The sequence below is a fragment of the Triplophysa dalaica genome, unplaced genomic scaffold (assembly GCF_015846415.1).
Source record: "Triplophysa dalaica isolate WHDGS20190420 unplaced genomic scaffold, ASM1584641v1 Contig2, whole genome shotgun sequence".
NCBI classification, from domain to species: domain Eukaryota; kingdom Metazoa; phylum Chordata; class Actinopteri; order Cypriniformes; family Nemacheilidae; genus Triplophysa; species Triplophysa dalaica.
The window spans coordinates 382,781-395,349 of NW_026622636.1; the positions used below are offsets into that span (position 1 = coordinate 382,781).

A 12,569-nucleotide genomic window follows, 5' to 3' on the forward strand; every position below is an offset into this window, starting at 1 on the left:
TTCATCGAGCACATGCGTAAGGAATTCCGTGAGACCTCAGCAAAAGCTGCCAATCTTCTCACTGCAGATCTAGTCACTCAGTCCTGGTAGCGCAACTTTGCCGGAGGCATGTTGGCTAGCCGTGATCGTATAGTGGTTAGTACTCTGCGTTGTGGTCGCAGCAACCCCGGTTCGTATCCGGGTCACGGCAGGGCACCACGTCTTATTGAAGTCCTGCCTTTCCCTTTTTGACATTGGGGTCTCCCCGCGCAGGTTCAAACCCTGCCGACTACAGCTGCTTGAGAGAGAGAAGAAGATCAAGCCTTTATAGACTACCACGTTTTTCTTTAAGAGCGACTCTGCAACAGATCAACGTGTTGTTGATATAACACAAATTGACAGGTACAGGAGTGCTCGATGGGTCGTCGATGCAACTAGGTATATAACAATGTAGTAAAACACTGTGTACATACTTTATAGCCTTTATGTGATTTTACAAATGTTTAAGAGCGACTCTGCAGCAGATGGCACGAGTTGTTGATATAACACAAATTGACTGGTACAGGAGTGCTCGATGGGTTGTCGATGCAACTAGGTATACAACAACGAGTAAACATCAACAGATGGCATCGTCTCCAGATATAGGACTGAACACCCCTGGATCAGAAAGGTGCACTGAACCCTAGGCCGACAGAACCCTGTAAGCTCTTGATTGTCTGCGAAATGTCACAGCGGGCCTACTGTAAAACGCCATGGAGGAAACCGGCGGCACAAGGTGCCTTTTTGAGGTAGCGTGGCCGAGCGGTCTAAGGCGCTGGATTAAGGCTCCGCTTGGATCGTTGTGAGTCTAGTTTTCGTCTTACCTCCAGAGCCACATTAGCTGGTTAGGGTGTGTTTGATGAGGGATGAACCTGCACTCACCTGTTGTACTCAACAAGCCCCAACCCGAGAGCCTACACTTAGAACACGTCGTTACAACTCAAGAGCCCGAATAGCTCAGTCGGTAGAGCATCAGACTTTTAATCTGAGGGTCCAGGGTTCAAGTCCCTGTTCGGGCGATGTGTTTCCACTCTGTTTGTCAGCTTTACCTTGTGAGCTCTTATGGGCCCTCCCTCTGTTGATAAAAATTAAATAAACAGTTTGCTCGTGCGTTGTAGGTCTGCAGATTGGCCTTGAGCAGGGATTTCATCGAGCACATGCGTAAGGAATTCCGTGAGACCTCAGCAAAAGCTGCCAATCTTCTCACTGCAGATCTAGTCACTCAGTCCTGGTAGCGCAACTTTGCCGGAGGCATGTTGGCTAGCCGTGATCGTATAGTGGTTAGTACTCTGCGTTGTGGTCGCAGCAACCCCGGTTCGAATCCGGGTCACGGCAGGGCACCACGTCTTATTGAAGTCCTGCCTTTCCCTTTTTGACATTGGGGTCTCCCCGCGCAGGTTCAAACCCTGCCGACTACAGCTGCTTGAGAGAGAGAAGAAGATCAAGCCTTTATAGACTACCACGTTTTTCTTTAAGAGCGACTCTGCAACAGATCAACGTGTTGTTGATATAACACAAATTGACAGGTACAGGAGTGCTCGATGGGTCGTCGATGCAACTAGGTATATAACAATGTAGTAAAACACTGTGTACATACTTTATAGCCTTTATGTGATTTTACAAATGTTTAAGAGCGACTCTGCAGCAGATGGCACGAGTTGTTGATATAACACAAATTGACTGGTACAGGAGTGCTCGATGGGTTGTCGATGCAACTAGGTATACAACAACGAGTAAACATTTAATGTAAAACAATGTGTACATACTTTATAGCCTTTAATGTGATTTTATAAATGTTTTCTTTGCATGGACCTTTAAGGAAAGCACAGCCAGATAAAAGACCAAAGATGAGCTGTCAGGGCAGTGTTTAAAACACGTCTGACTTTCAGCTCCCAGAGCCCGTTACCCGGTTCAAGGGTACTTGATGAACTGCAATCAACAGATGGCATCGTCTCCAGATATAGGACTGAACACCCCTGCATCAGAAAGGTGCACTGAACCCTAGGCCGACAGAACCCTGTAAGCTCTTGATTGTCTGCGAAATGTCACAGCGGGCCTACTGTAAAACGCCATGGAGGAAACCGGCGGCCTTTTTGAGGTAGCGTGGCCGAGCGGTCTAAGGCGCTGGATTAAGGCTCCAGTCTCTTTGGAGGCGTGGGGCTCAAATCCCACCGCTGCCAGTGGGTCTTTGCTCCGCTTGGATCGTTGTGAGTCTAGTTTTCGTCTTACCTCCAGAGCCACATTAGCTGGTTAGGGTGTGTTTGATGAGGGATGAACCTGCACTCACCTGTTGTACTCAACAAGCCCCAACCCGAGAGCCTACACTTAGAACACGTCGTTACAACTCAAGAGCCCGGATAGCTCCGTCGGTAGAGCATCAGACTTTTAATCTGAGGGTCCAGGGTTCAAGTCCCTGTTCGGGCGATGTGTTTCCACTCTGTTAGTCAGCTTTACCTTGTGAGCTCTTATGGGCCCTCCCTCTGTTGATAAAAATTAAATAAACAGTTTGCTCGTGCGTTGTAGGTCTGCAGATTGGCCTTGAGCAGGGTAAGGAATTCCGTGAGACCTCAGCAAAAGCTGCCAATCTTCTCACTGCAGATCTAGTCACTCAGTCCTGGTAGCGCAACTTTGCCGGAGGCATGTTGGCTAGCCGTGATCGTATAGTGGTTAGTACTCTGCGTTGTGGTCGCAGCAACCCCGGTTCGAATCCGGGTCACGGCAGGGCACCACGTTTTATTGAAGTCCTGCCTTTCCCTTTTTGACATCGTCCTCTTTGCAGCACGACCTAAACCCAGAGGCCCTGGAACCTGTTGTAGTCGTGGCCGAGTGGTTAAGGCGATGGACTTGAAATCCATTGGGGTCTCCCCGCGCAGGTTCAAACCCTGCCGACTACGGCTGCTTGAGAGAGAGAAGAAGATCAAGCCTTTATAGACTACCACGTTTTTCTTTAAGAGCGACTCTGCAACAGATCAACGTGTTGTTGATATAACACAAATTGACAGGTACAGGAGTGCTCGATGGGTCGTCGATGCAACTAGGTATATAACAATGTAGTAAAACAATGTGTACATACTTTATAGCCTTTATGTGATTTTACAAATGTTTAAGAGCGACTCTGCAACAGATGGCACGAGTTGTTGATATAACACAAATTGACTGGTACAGGAGTGCTCGATGGGTTGTCGATGCAACTAGGTATACAACAACGAGTAAACATCAACAGATGGCATCGTCTCCAGATATAGGACTGAACACCCCTGGATCAGAAAGGTGCACTGAACCCTAGGCCGACAAAACCCTGTAAGCTCTTGATTGTCTGCGAAATGTCACAGCGGGCCTACTGTAAAACGCCATGGAGGAAACCGGCGGCACAAGGTGCCTTTTTGAGGTAGCGTGGCCGAGCGGTCTAAGGCGCTGGATTAAGGCTCCGCTTGGATCGTTGTGAGTCTAGTTTTCGTCTTACCTCCAGAGCCACATTAGCTGGTTAGGGTGTGTTTGATGAGGGATGAACCTGCACTCACCTGTTGTACTCAACAAGCCCCAACCCGAGAGCCTACACTTAGAACACGTCGTTACAACTCAAGAGCCCGGATAGCTCAGTCGGTAGAGCATCAGACTTTTAATCTGAGGGTCCAGGGTTCAAGTCCCTGTTCGGGCGATGTGTTTCCACTCTGTTAGTCAGCTTTACCTTGTGAGCTCTTATGGGCCCTCCCTCTGTTGATAAAAATTAAATAAACAGTTTGCTCGTGCGTTGTAGGTCTGCAGATTGGCCTTGAGCAGGGATTTCATCGAGCACATGCGTAAGGAATTCCGTGAGACCTCAGCAAAAGCTGCCAATCTTCTCACTGCAGATCTAGTCACTCAGTCCTGGTAGCGCAACTTTGCCGGAGGCATGTTGGCTAGCCGTGATCGTATAGTGGTTAGTACTCTGCGTTGTGGTCGCAGCAACCCCGGTTCGAATCCGGGTCACGGCAGGGCACCACGTCTTATTGAAGTCCTGCCTTTCCCTTTTTGACATTGGGGTCTCCCCGCGCAGGTTCAAACCCTGCAGACTACGGCTGCTTGAGAGAGAGAAGAAGATCAAGCCTTTATAGACTACCACGTTTTTCTTTAAGAGCGACTCTGCAACAGATGGCACGAGTTGTTGATATAACACAAATTGACTGGTACAGGAGTGCTCGATGGGTTGTCGATGCAACTAGGTATACAACAACGAGTAAACATTTAATGTAAAACAATGTGTACATACTTTATAGCCTTTAATGTGATTTTATAAATGTTTTCTTTGCATGGACCTTTAAGGAAAGCACAGCCAGATAAAAGACCAAAGATGAGCTGTCAGGGCAGTGTTTAAAACACGTCTGACTTTCAGCTCCCAGAGCCCGTTACCCGGTTCAAGGGTACTTGATGAACTGCAATCAACAGATGGCATCGTCTCCAGATATAGGACTGAACACCCCTGCATCAGAAAGGTGCACTGAACCCTAGGCCGACAGAACCCTGTAAGCTCTTGATTGTCTGCGAAATGTCACAGCGGGCCTACTGTAAAACGCCATGGAGGAAACCGGCGGCACAAGGTGCCTTTTTGAGGTAGCGTGGCCGAGCGGTCTAAGGCGCTGGATTAAGGCTCCGCTTGGATCGTTGTGAGTCTAGTTTTCGTCTTACCTCCAGAGCCACATTAGCTGGTTAGGGTGTGTTTGATGAGGGATGAACCTGCACTCACCTGTTGTACTCAACAAGCCCCAACCCGAGAGCCTACACTTAGAACAAGTCGTTACAACTCAAGAGCCCGGATAGCTCAGTCGGTAGAGCATCAGACTTTTAATCTGAGGGTCCAGGGTTCAAGTCCCTGTTCGGGCGATGTGTTTCCACTCTGTTAGTCAGCTTTACCTTGTGAGCTCTTATGGGCCCTCCCTCTGTTGATAAAAATTAAATAAACAGTTTGCTCGTGCGTTGTAGGTCTGCAGAATGGCCTTGAGCAGGGTAAGGAATTCCGTGAGACCTCAGCAAAAGCTGCCAATCTTCTCACTGCAGATCTAGTCACTCAGTCCTGGTAGCGCAACTTTGCCGGAGGCATGTTGGCTAGCCGTGATCGTATAGTGGTTAGTACTCTGCGTTGTGGTCGCAGCAACCCCGGTTCGAATCCGGGTCACGGCAGGGCACCACGTCTTATTGAAGTCCTGCCTTTCCCTTTTTGACATCGTCCTCTTTGCAGCACGACCTAAACCCAGAGGCCCTGGAACCTGTTGTAGTCGTGGCCGAGTGGTTAAGGCGATGGACTTGAAATCCATTGGGGTCTCCCCGCGCAGGTTCAAACCCTGCCGACTACGGCTGCTTGAGAGAGAGAAGAAGATCAAGCCTTTATAGACTACCACGTTTTTCTTTAAGAGCGACTCTGCAACAGATCAACGTGTTGTTGATATAACACAAATTGACAGGTACAGGAGTGCTCGATGGGTCGTCGATGCAACTAGGTATATAACAATGTAGTAAAACAATGTGTACATACTTTATAGCCTTTATGTGATTTTACAAATGTTTAAGAGCGACTCTGCAACAGATGGCACGAGTTGTTGATATAACACAAATTGACTGGTAGAGGAGTGCTCGATGGGTTGTCGATGCAACTAGGTATACAACAACGAGTAAACATCAACAGATGGCATCGTCTCCAGATATAGGACTGAACACCCCTGCATCAGAAAGGTGCACTGAACCCTAGGCCGACAGAACCCTGTAAGCTCTTGATTGTCTGCGAAATGTCACAGCGGGCCTACTGTAAAACGCCATGGAGGAAACCGGCGGCACAAGGTGCCTTTTTGAGGTAGCGTGGCCGAGCGGTCTAAGGCGCTGGATTAAGGCTCCGCTTGGATCGTTGTGAGTCTAGTTTTCGTCTTACCTCCAGAGCCACATTAGCTGGTTAGGGTGTGTTTGATGAGGGATGAACCTGCACTCACCTGTTGTACTCAACAAGCCCCAACCCGAGAGCCTACACTTAGAACACGTCGTTACAACTCAAGAGCCCGGATAGCTCAGTCGGTAGAGCATCAGACTTTTAATCTGAGGGTCCAGGGTTCAAGTCCCTGTTCGGGCGATGTGTTTCCACTCTGTTAGTCAGCTTTACCTTGTGAGCTCTTATGGGCCCTCCCTCTGTTGATAAAAATTAAATAAACAGTTTGCTCGTGCGTTGTAGGTCTGCAGATTGGCCTTGAGCAGGGATTTCATCGAGCACATGCGTAAGGAATTCCGTGAGACCTCAGCAAAAGCTGCCAATCTTCTCACTGCAGATCTAGTCACTCAGTCCTGGTAGCGCAACTTTGCCGGAGGCATGTTGGCTAGCCGTGATCGTATAGTGGTTAGTACTCTGCGTTGTGGTCGCAGCAACCCCGGTTCGAATCCGGGTCACGGCAGGGCACCACGTCTTATTGAAGTCCTGCCTTTCCCTTTTTGACATTGGGGTCTCCCCGCGCAGGTTCAAACCCTGCAGACTACGGCTGCTTGAGAGAGAGAAGAAGATCAAGCCTTTATAGACTACCACGTTTTTCTTTAAGAGCGACTCTGCAACAGATGGCACGAGTTGTTGATATAACACAAATTGACTGGTACAGGAGTGCTCGATGGGTTGTCGATGCAACTAGGTATACAACAACGAGTAAACATTTAATGTAAAACAATGTGTACATACTTTATAGCCTTTAATGTGATTTTATAAATGTTTTCTTTGCATGGACCTTTAAGGAAAGCACAGCCAGATAAAAGACCAAAGATGAGCTGTCAGGGCAGTGTTTAAAACACGTCTGACTTTCAGCTCCCAGAGCCCGTTACCCGGTTCAAGGGTACTTGATGAACTGCAATCAACAGATGGCATCGTCTCCAGATATAGGACTGAACACCCCTGCATCAGAAAGGTGCACTGAACCCTAGGCCGACAGAACCCTGTAAGCTCTTGATTGTCTGCGAAATGTCACAGCGGGCCTACTGTAAAACGCCATGGAGGAAACCGGCGGCACAAGGTGCCTTTTTGAGGTAGCGTGGCCGAGCGGTCTAAGGCGCTGGATTAAGGCTCCGCTTGGATCGTTGTGAGTCTAGTTTTCGTCTTACCTCCAGAGCCACATTAGCTGGTTAGGGTGTGTTTGATGAGGGATGAACCTGCACTCACCTGTTGTACTCAACAAGCCCCAACCCGAGAGCCTACACTTAGAACAAGTCGTTACAACTCAAGAGCCCGGATAGCTCAGTCGGTAGAGCATCAGACTTTTAATCTGAGGGTCCAGGGTTCAAGTCCCTGTTCGGGCGATGTGTTTCCACTCTGTTAGTCAGCTTTACCTTGTGAGCTCTTATGGGCCCTCCCTCTGTTGATAAAAATTAAATAAACAGTTTGCTCGTGCGTTGTAGGTCTGCAGAATGGCCTTGAGCAGGGTAAGGAATTCCGTGAGACCTCAGCAAAAGCTGCCAATCTTCTCACTGCAGATCTAGTCACTCAGTCCTGGTAGCGCAACTTTGCCGGAGGCATGTTGGCTAGCCGTGATCGTATAGTGGTTAGTACTCTGCGTTGTGGTCGCAGCAACCCCGGTTCGAATCCGGGTCACGGCAGGGCACCACGTCTTATTGAAGTCCTGCCTTTCCCTTTTTGACATCGTCCTCTTTGCAGCACGACCTAAACCCAGAGGCCCTGGAACCTGTTGTAGTCGTGGCCGAGTGGTTAAGGCGATGGACTTGAAATCCATTGGGGTCTCCCCGCGCAGGTTCAAACCCTGCCGACTACGGCTGCTTGAGAGAGAGAAGAAGATCAAGCCTTTATAGACTACCACGTTTTTCTTTAAGAGCGACTCTGCAACAGATCAACGTGTTGTTGATATAACACAAATTGACAGGTACAGGAGTGCTCGATGGGTCGTCGATGCAACTAGGTATATAACAATGTAGTAAAACAATGTGTACATACTTTATAGCCTTTATGTGATTTTACAAATGTTTAAGAGCGACTCTGCAACAGATGGCACGAGTTGTTGATATAACACAAATTGACTGGTACAGGAGTGCTCGATGGGTTGTCGATGCAACTAGGTATACAACAACGAGTAAACATCAACAGATGGCATCGTCTCCAGATATAGGACTGAACACCCCTGCATCAGAAAGGTGCACTGAACCCTAGGCCGACAGAACCCTGTAAGCTCTTGATTGTCTGCGAAATGTCACAGCGGGCCTACTGTAAAACGCCATGGAGGAAACCGGCGCCACAAGGTGCCTTTTTGAGGTAGCGTGGCCGAGCGGTCTAAGGCGCTGGATTAAGGCTCCGCTTGGATCGTTGTGAGTCTAGTTTTCGTCTTACCTCCAGAGCCACATTAGCTGGTTAGGGTGTGTTTGATGAGGGATGAACCTGCACTCACCTGTTGTACTCAACAAGCCCCAACCCGAGAGCCTACACTTAGAACACGTCGTTACAACTCAAGAGCCCGGATAGCTCAGTCGGTAGAGCATCAGACTTTTAATCTGAGGGTCCAGGGTTCAAGTCCCTGTTCGGGCGATGTGTTTCCACTCTGTTAGTCAGCTTTACCTTGTGAGCTCTTATGGGCCCTCCCTCTGTTGATAAAAATTAAATAAACAGTTTGCTCGTGCGTTGTAGGTCTGCAGATTGGCCTTGAGCAGGGATTTCATCGAGCACATGCGTAAGGAATTCCGTGAGACCTCAGCAAAAGCTGCCAATCTTCTCACTGCAGATCTAGTCACTCAGTCCTGGTAGCGCAACTTTGCCGGAGGCATGTTGGCTAGCCGTGATCGTATAGTGGTTAGTACTCTGCGTTGTGGTCGCAGCAACCCCGGTTCGAATCCGGGTCACGGCAGGGCACCACGTCTTATTGAAGTCCTGCCTTTCCCTTTTTGACATTGGGGTCTCCCCGCGCAGGTTCAAACCCTGCCGACTACAGCTGCTTGAGAGAGAGAAGAAGATCAAGCCTTTATAGACTACCACGTTTTTCTTTAAGAGCGACTCTGCAACAGATCAACGTGTTGTTGATATAACACAAATTGACAGGTACAGGAGTGCTCGATGGGTCGTCGATGCAACTAGGTATATAACAATGTAGTAAAACACTGTGTACATACTTTATAGCCTTTATGTGATTTTACAAATGTTTAAGAGCGACTCTGCAGCAGATGGCACGAGTTGTTGATATAACACAAATTGACTGGTACAGGAGTGCTCGATGGGTTGTCGATGCAACTAGGTATACAACAACGAGTAAACATTTAATGTAAAACAATGTGTACATACTTTATAGCCTTTAATGTGATTTTATAAATGTTTTCTTTGCATGGACCTTTAAGGAAAGCACAGCCAGATAAAAGACCAAAGATGAGCTGTCAGGGCAGTGTTTAAAACACGTCTGACTTTCAGCTCCCAGAGCCCGTTACCCGGTTCAAGGGTACTTGATGAACTGCAATCAACAGATGGCATCGTCTCCAGATATAGGACTGAACACCCCTGCATCAGAAAGGTGCACTGAACCCTAGGCCGACAGAACCCTGTAAGCTCTTGATTGTCTGCGAAATGTCACAGCGGGCCTACTGTAAAACGCCATGGAGGAAACCGGCGGCACAAGGTGCCTTTTTGAGGTAGCGTGGCCGAGCGGTCTAAGGCGCTGGATTAAGGCTCCAGTCTCTTTGGAGGCGTGGGGCTCAAATCCCACCGCTGCCAGTGGGTCTTTGCTCCGCTTGGATCGTTGTGAGTCTAGTTTTCGTCTTACCTCCAGAGCCACATTAGCTGGTTAGGGTGTGTTTGATGAGGGATGAACCTGCACTCACCTGTTGTACTCAACAAGCCCCAACCCGAGAGCCTACACTTAGAACACGTCGTTACAACTCAAGAGCCCGGATAGCTCAGTCGGTAGAGCATCAGACTTTTAATCTGAGGGTCCAGGGTTCAAGTCCCTGTTCGGGCGATGTGTTTCCACTCTGTTAGTCAGCTTTACCTTGTGAGCTCTTATGGGCCCTCCCTCTGTTGATAAAAATTAAATAAACAGTTTGCTCGTGCGTTGTAGGTCTGCAGATTGGCCTTGAGCAGGGATTTCATCGAGCACATGCGTAAGGAATTCCGTGAGACCTCAGCAAAAGCTGCCAATCTTCTCACTGCAGATCTAGTCACTCAGTCCTGGTAGCGCAACTTTGCCGGAGGCATGTTGGCTAGCCGTGATCGTATAGTGGTTAGTACTCTGCGTTGTGGTCGCAGCAACTCCGGGTCACGGCAGGGCACCACGTCTTATTGAAGTCCTGCCTTTCCCTTTTTGACATTGGGGTCTCCCCGCGCAGGTTCAAACCCTGCAGACTACGGCTGCTTGAGAGAGAGAAGAAGATCAAGCCTTTATAGACTACCACGTTTTTCTTTAAGAGCGACTCTGCAACAGATCAACGTGTTGTTGATATAACACAAATTGACTGGTACAGGAGTGCTCGATGGGTTGTCGATGCAACTAGGTATACAACAACGAGTAAACATTTAATGTAAAACAATGTGTACATACTTTATAGCCTTTAATGTGATTTTATAAATGTTTTCTTTGCATGGACCTTTAAGGAAAGCACAGCCAGATAAAAGACCAAAGATGAGCTGTCAGGGCAGTGTTTAAAACACGTCTGACTTTCAGCTCCCAGAGCCCGTTACCCGGTTCAAGGGTACTTGATGAACTGCAATCAACAGATGGCATCGTCTCCAGATATAGGACTGAACACCCCTGCATCAGAAAGGTGCACTGAACCCTAGGCCGACAGAACCCTGTAAGCTCTTGATTGTCTGCGAAATGTCACAGCGGGCCTACTGTAAAACGCCATGGAGGAAACCGGCGGCACAAGGTGCCTTTTTGAGGTAGCGTGGCCGAGCGGTCTAAGGCGCTGGATTAAGGCTCCGCTTGGATCGTTGTGAGTCTAGTTTTCGTCTTACCTCCAGAGTGTGTTTGATGAGGGATGAACCTGCACTCACCTGTTGTACTCAACAAGCCCCAACCCGAGAGCCTACACTTAGAACACGTCGTTACAACTCAAGAGCCCGGATAGCTCAGTCGGTAGAGCATCAGACTTTTAATCTGAGGGTCCAGGGTTCAAGTCCCTGTTCGGGCGATGTGTTTCCACTCTGTTAGTCAGCTTTACCTTGTGAGCTCTTATGGGCCCTCCCTCTGTTGATAAAAATTAAATAAACAGTTTGCTCGTGCGTTGTAGGTCTGCAGAATGGCCTTGAGCAGGGTAAGGAATTCCGTGAGACCTCAGCAAAAGCTGCCAATCTTCTCACTGCAGATCTAGTCACTCAGTCCTGGTAGCGCAACTTTGCCGGAGGCATGTTGGCTAGCCGTGATCGTATAGTGGTTAGTACTCTGCGTTGTGGTCGCAGCAACCCCGGTTCGAATCCGGGTCACGGCAGGGCACCACGTCTTATTGAAGTCCTGCCTTTCCCTTTTTGACATCGTCCTCTTTGCAGCACGACCTAAACCCAGAGGCCCTGAAACCTGTTGTAGTCGTGGCCGAGTGGTTAAGGCGATGGACTTGAAATCCATTGGGGTCTCCCCGCGCAGGTTCAAACCCTGCCGACTACGGCTGCTTGAGAGAGAGAAGAAGATCAAGCCTTTATAGACTACCACGTTTTTCTTTAAGAGCGACTCTGCAACAGATCAACGTGTTGTTGATATAACACAAATTGACAGGTACAGGAGTGCTCGATGGGTCGTCGATGCAACTAGGTATATAACAATGTAGTAAAACAATGTGTACATACTTTATAGCCTTTATGTGATTTTACAAATGTTTAAGAGCGACTCTGCAACAGATGGCACGAGTTGTTGATATAACACAAATTGACTGGTACAGGAGCTCTCGATGGGTTGTCGATGCAACTAGGTATACAACAACGAGTAAACATCAACAGATGGCATCGTCTCCAGATATAGGACTGAACACCCCTGCATCAGAAAGGTGCACTGAACCCTAGGCCGACAGAACCCTGTAAGCTCTTGATTGTCTGCGAAATGTCACAGCGGGCCTACTGTAAAACGCCATGGAGGAAACCGGCGCCACAAGGTGCCTTTTTGAGGTAGCGTGGCCGAGCGGTCTAAGGCGCTGGATTAAGGCTCCGCTTGGATCGTTGTGAGTCTAGTTTTCGTCTTACCTCCAGAGCCACATTAGCTGGTTAGGGTGTGTTTGATGAGGGATGAACCTGCACTCACCTGTTGTACTCAACAAGCCCCAACCCGAGAGCCTACACTTAGAACACGTCGTTACAACTCAAGAGCCCGGATAGCTCAGTCGGTAGAGCATCAGACTTTTAATCTGAGGGTCCAGGGTTCAAGTCCCTGTTCGGGCGATGTGTTTCCACTCTGTTAGTCAGCTTTACCTTGTGAGCTCTTATGGGCCCTCCCTCTGTTGATAAAAATTAAATAAACAGTTTGCTCGTGCGTTGTAGGTCTGCAGATTGGCCTTGAGCAGGGATTTCATCGAGCACATGCGTAAGGAATTCCGTGAGACCTCAGCAAAAGCTGCCAATCTTCTCACTGCAGATCTAGTCA

At 48.6% G+C, this 12,569-nt stretch overlaps 24 non-coding genes across 24 annotated transcripts; all 24 read left to right on the plus strand.

The window, feature by feature from the left end:
* Nucleotides 1-964: 964 nt before the first annotated feature.
* On the plus strand, nt 965-1,037 carry trnak-uuu (transfer RNA lysine (anticodon UUU)). The gene has a single exon. It is a non-coding gene; the product is annotated as a tRNA-Lys (tRNA).
* Nucleotides 1,038-1,281: 244 nt separating this feature from the next.
* On the plus strand, nt 1,282-1,353 carry trnah-gug (transfer RNA histidin (anticodon GUG)). The gene has a single exon. It is a non-coding gene; the product is annotated as a tRNA-His (tRNA).
* Nucleotides 1,354-2,115: 762 nt separating this feature from the next.
* trnal-aag (transfer RNA leucine (anticodon AAG)) lies at nt 2,116-2,198 on the plus strand. Its single transcript has one exon. It is a non-coding gene; the product is annotated as a tRNA-Leu (tRNA).
* A 171-nt stretch (nt 2,199-2,369) lies between these two features.
* Nucleotides 2,370-2,442, plus strand: trnak-uuu (transfer RNA lysine (anticodon UUU)). The gene has a single exon. It is a non-coding gene; the product is annotated as a tRNA-Lys (tRNA).
* A 225-nt stretch (nt 2,443-2,667) lies between these two features.
* On the plus strand, nt 2,668-2,739 carry trnah-gug (transfer RNA histidin (anticodon GUG)). Its single transcript has one exon. It is a non-coding gene; the product is annotated as a tRNA-His (tRNA).
* Nucleotides 2,740-2,830: 91 nt separating this feature from the next.
* On the plus strand, nt 2,831-2,912 carry trnas-uga (transfer RNA serine (anticodon UGA)). Its single transcript has one exon. It is a non-coding gene; the product is annotated as a tRNA-Ser (tRNA).
* A 691-nt stretch (nt 2,913-3,603) lies between these two features.
* Nucleotides 3,604-3,676, plus strand: trnak-uuu (transfer RNA lysine (anticodon UUU)). The gene has a single exon. It is a non-coding gene; the product is annotated as a tRNA-Lys (tRNA).
* Nucleotides 3,677-3,920: 244 nt separating this feature from the next.
* trnah-gug (transfer RNA histidin (anticodon GUG)) lies at nt 3,921-3,992 on the plus strand. The gene has a single exon. It is a non-coding gene; the product is annotated as a tRNA-His (tRNA).
* An 813-nt stretch (nt 3,993-4,805) lies between these two features.
* Nucleotides 4,806-4,878, plus strand: trnak-uuu (transfer RNA lysine (anticodon UUU)). The gene has a single exon. It is a non-coding gene; the product is annotated as a tRNA-Lys (tRNA).
* A 225-nt stretch (nt 4,879-5,103) lies between these two features.
* On the plus strand, nt 5,104-5,175 carry trnah-gug (transfer RNA histidin (anticodon GUG)). The gene has a single exon. It is a non-coding gene; the product is annotated as a tRNA-His (tRNA).
* Nucleotides 5,176-5,266: 91 nt separating this feature from the next.
* Nucleotides 5,267-5,348, plus strand: trnas-uga (transfer RNA serine (anticodon UGA)). The gene has a single exon. It is a non-coding gene; the product is annotated as a tRNA-Ser (tRNA).
* A 691-nt stretch (nt 5,349-6,039) lies between these two features.
* On the plus strand, nt 6,040-6,112 carry trnak-uuu (transfer RNA lysine (anticodon UUU)). The gene has a single exon. It is a non-coding gene; the product is annotated as a tRNA-Lys (tRNA).
* A 244-nt stretch (nt 6,113-6,356) lies between these two features.
* Nucleotides 6,357-6,428, plus strand: trnah-gug (transfer RNA histidin (anticodon GUG)). The gene has a single exon. It is a non-coding gene; the product is annotated as a tRNA-His (tRNA).
* Nucleotides 6,429-7,241: 813 nt separating this feature from the next.
* Nucleotides 7,242-7,314, plus strand: trnak-uuu (transfer RNA lysine (anticodon UUU)). Its single transcript has one exon. It is a non-coding gene; the product is annotated as a tRNA-Lys (tRNA).
* Nucleotides 7,315-7,539: 225 nt separating this feature from the next.
* On the plus strand, nt 7,540-7,611 carry trnah-gug (transfer RNA histidin (anticodon GUG)). Its single transcript has one exon. It is a non-coding gene; the product is annotated as a tRNA-His (tRNA).
* Nucleotides 7,612-7,702: 91 nt separating this feature from the next.
* On the plus strand, nt 7,703-7,784 carry trnas-uga (transfer RNA serine (anticodon UGA)). Its single transcript has one exon. It is a non-coding gene; the product is annotated as a tRNA-Ser (tRNA).
* Nucleotides 7,785-8,475: 691 nt separating this feature from the next.
* On the plus strand, nt 8,476-8,548 carry trnak-uuu (transfer RNA lysine (anticodon UUU)). The gene has a single exon. It is a non-coding gene; the product is annotated as a tRNA-Lys (tRNA).
* A 244-nt stretch (nt 8,549-8,792) lies between these two features.
* Nucleotides 8,793-8,864, plus strand: trnah-gug (transfer RNA histidin (anticodon GUG)). Its single transcript has one exon. It is a non-coding gene; the product is annotated as a tRNA-His (tRNA).
* A 771-nt stretch (nt 8,865-9,635) lies between these two features.
* trnal-aag (transfer RNA leucine (anticodon AAG)) lies at nt 9,636-9,718 on the plus strand. The gene has a single exon. It is a non-coding gene; the product is annotated as a tRNA-Leu (tRNA).
* Nucleotides 9,719-9,889: 171 nt separating this feature from the next.
* Nucleotides 9,890-9,962, plus strand: trnak-uuu (transfer RNA lysine (anticodon UUU)). The gene has a single exon. It is a non-coding gene; the product is annotated as a tRNA-Lys (tRNA).
* A 1,098-nt stretch (nt 9,963-11,060) lies between these two features.
* Nucleotides 11,061-11,133, plus strand: trnak-uuu (transfer RNA lysine (anticodon UUU)). The gene has a single exon. It is a non-coding gene; the product is annotated as a tRNA-Lys (tRNA).
* A 225-nt stretch (nt 11,134-11,358) lies between these two features.
* On the plus strand, nt 11,359-11,430 carry trnah-gug (transfer RNA histidin (anticodon GUG)). Its single transcript has one exon. It is a non-coding gene; the product is annotated as a tRNA-His (tRNA).
* Nucleotides 11,431-11,521: 91 nt separating this feature from the next.
* On the plus strand, nt 11,522-11,603 carry trnas-uga (transfer RNA serine (anticodon UGA)). The gene has a single exon. It is a non-coding gene; the product is annotated as a tRNA-Ser (tRNA).
* Nucleotides 11,604-12,294: 691 nt separating this feature from the next.
* trnak-uuu (transfer RNA lysine (anticodon UUU)) lies at nt 12,295-12,367 on the plus strand. Its single transcript has one exon. It is a non-coding gene; the product is annotated as a tRNA-Lys (tRNA).
* The last annotated feature ends 202 nt before the right edge of the window (nt 12,368-12,569 follow it).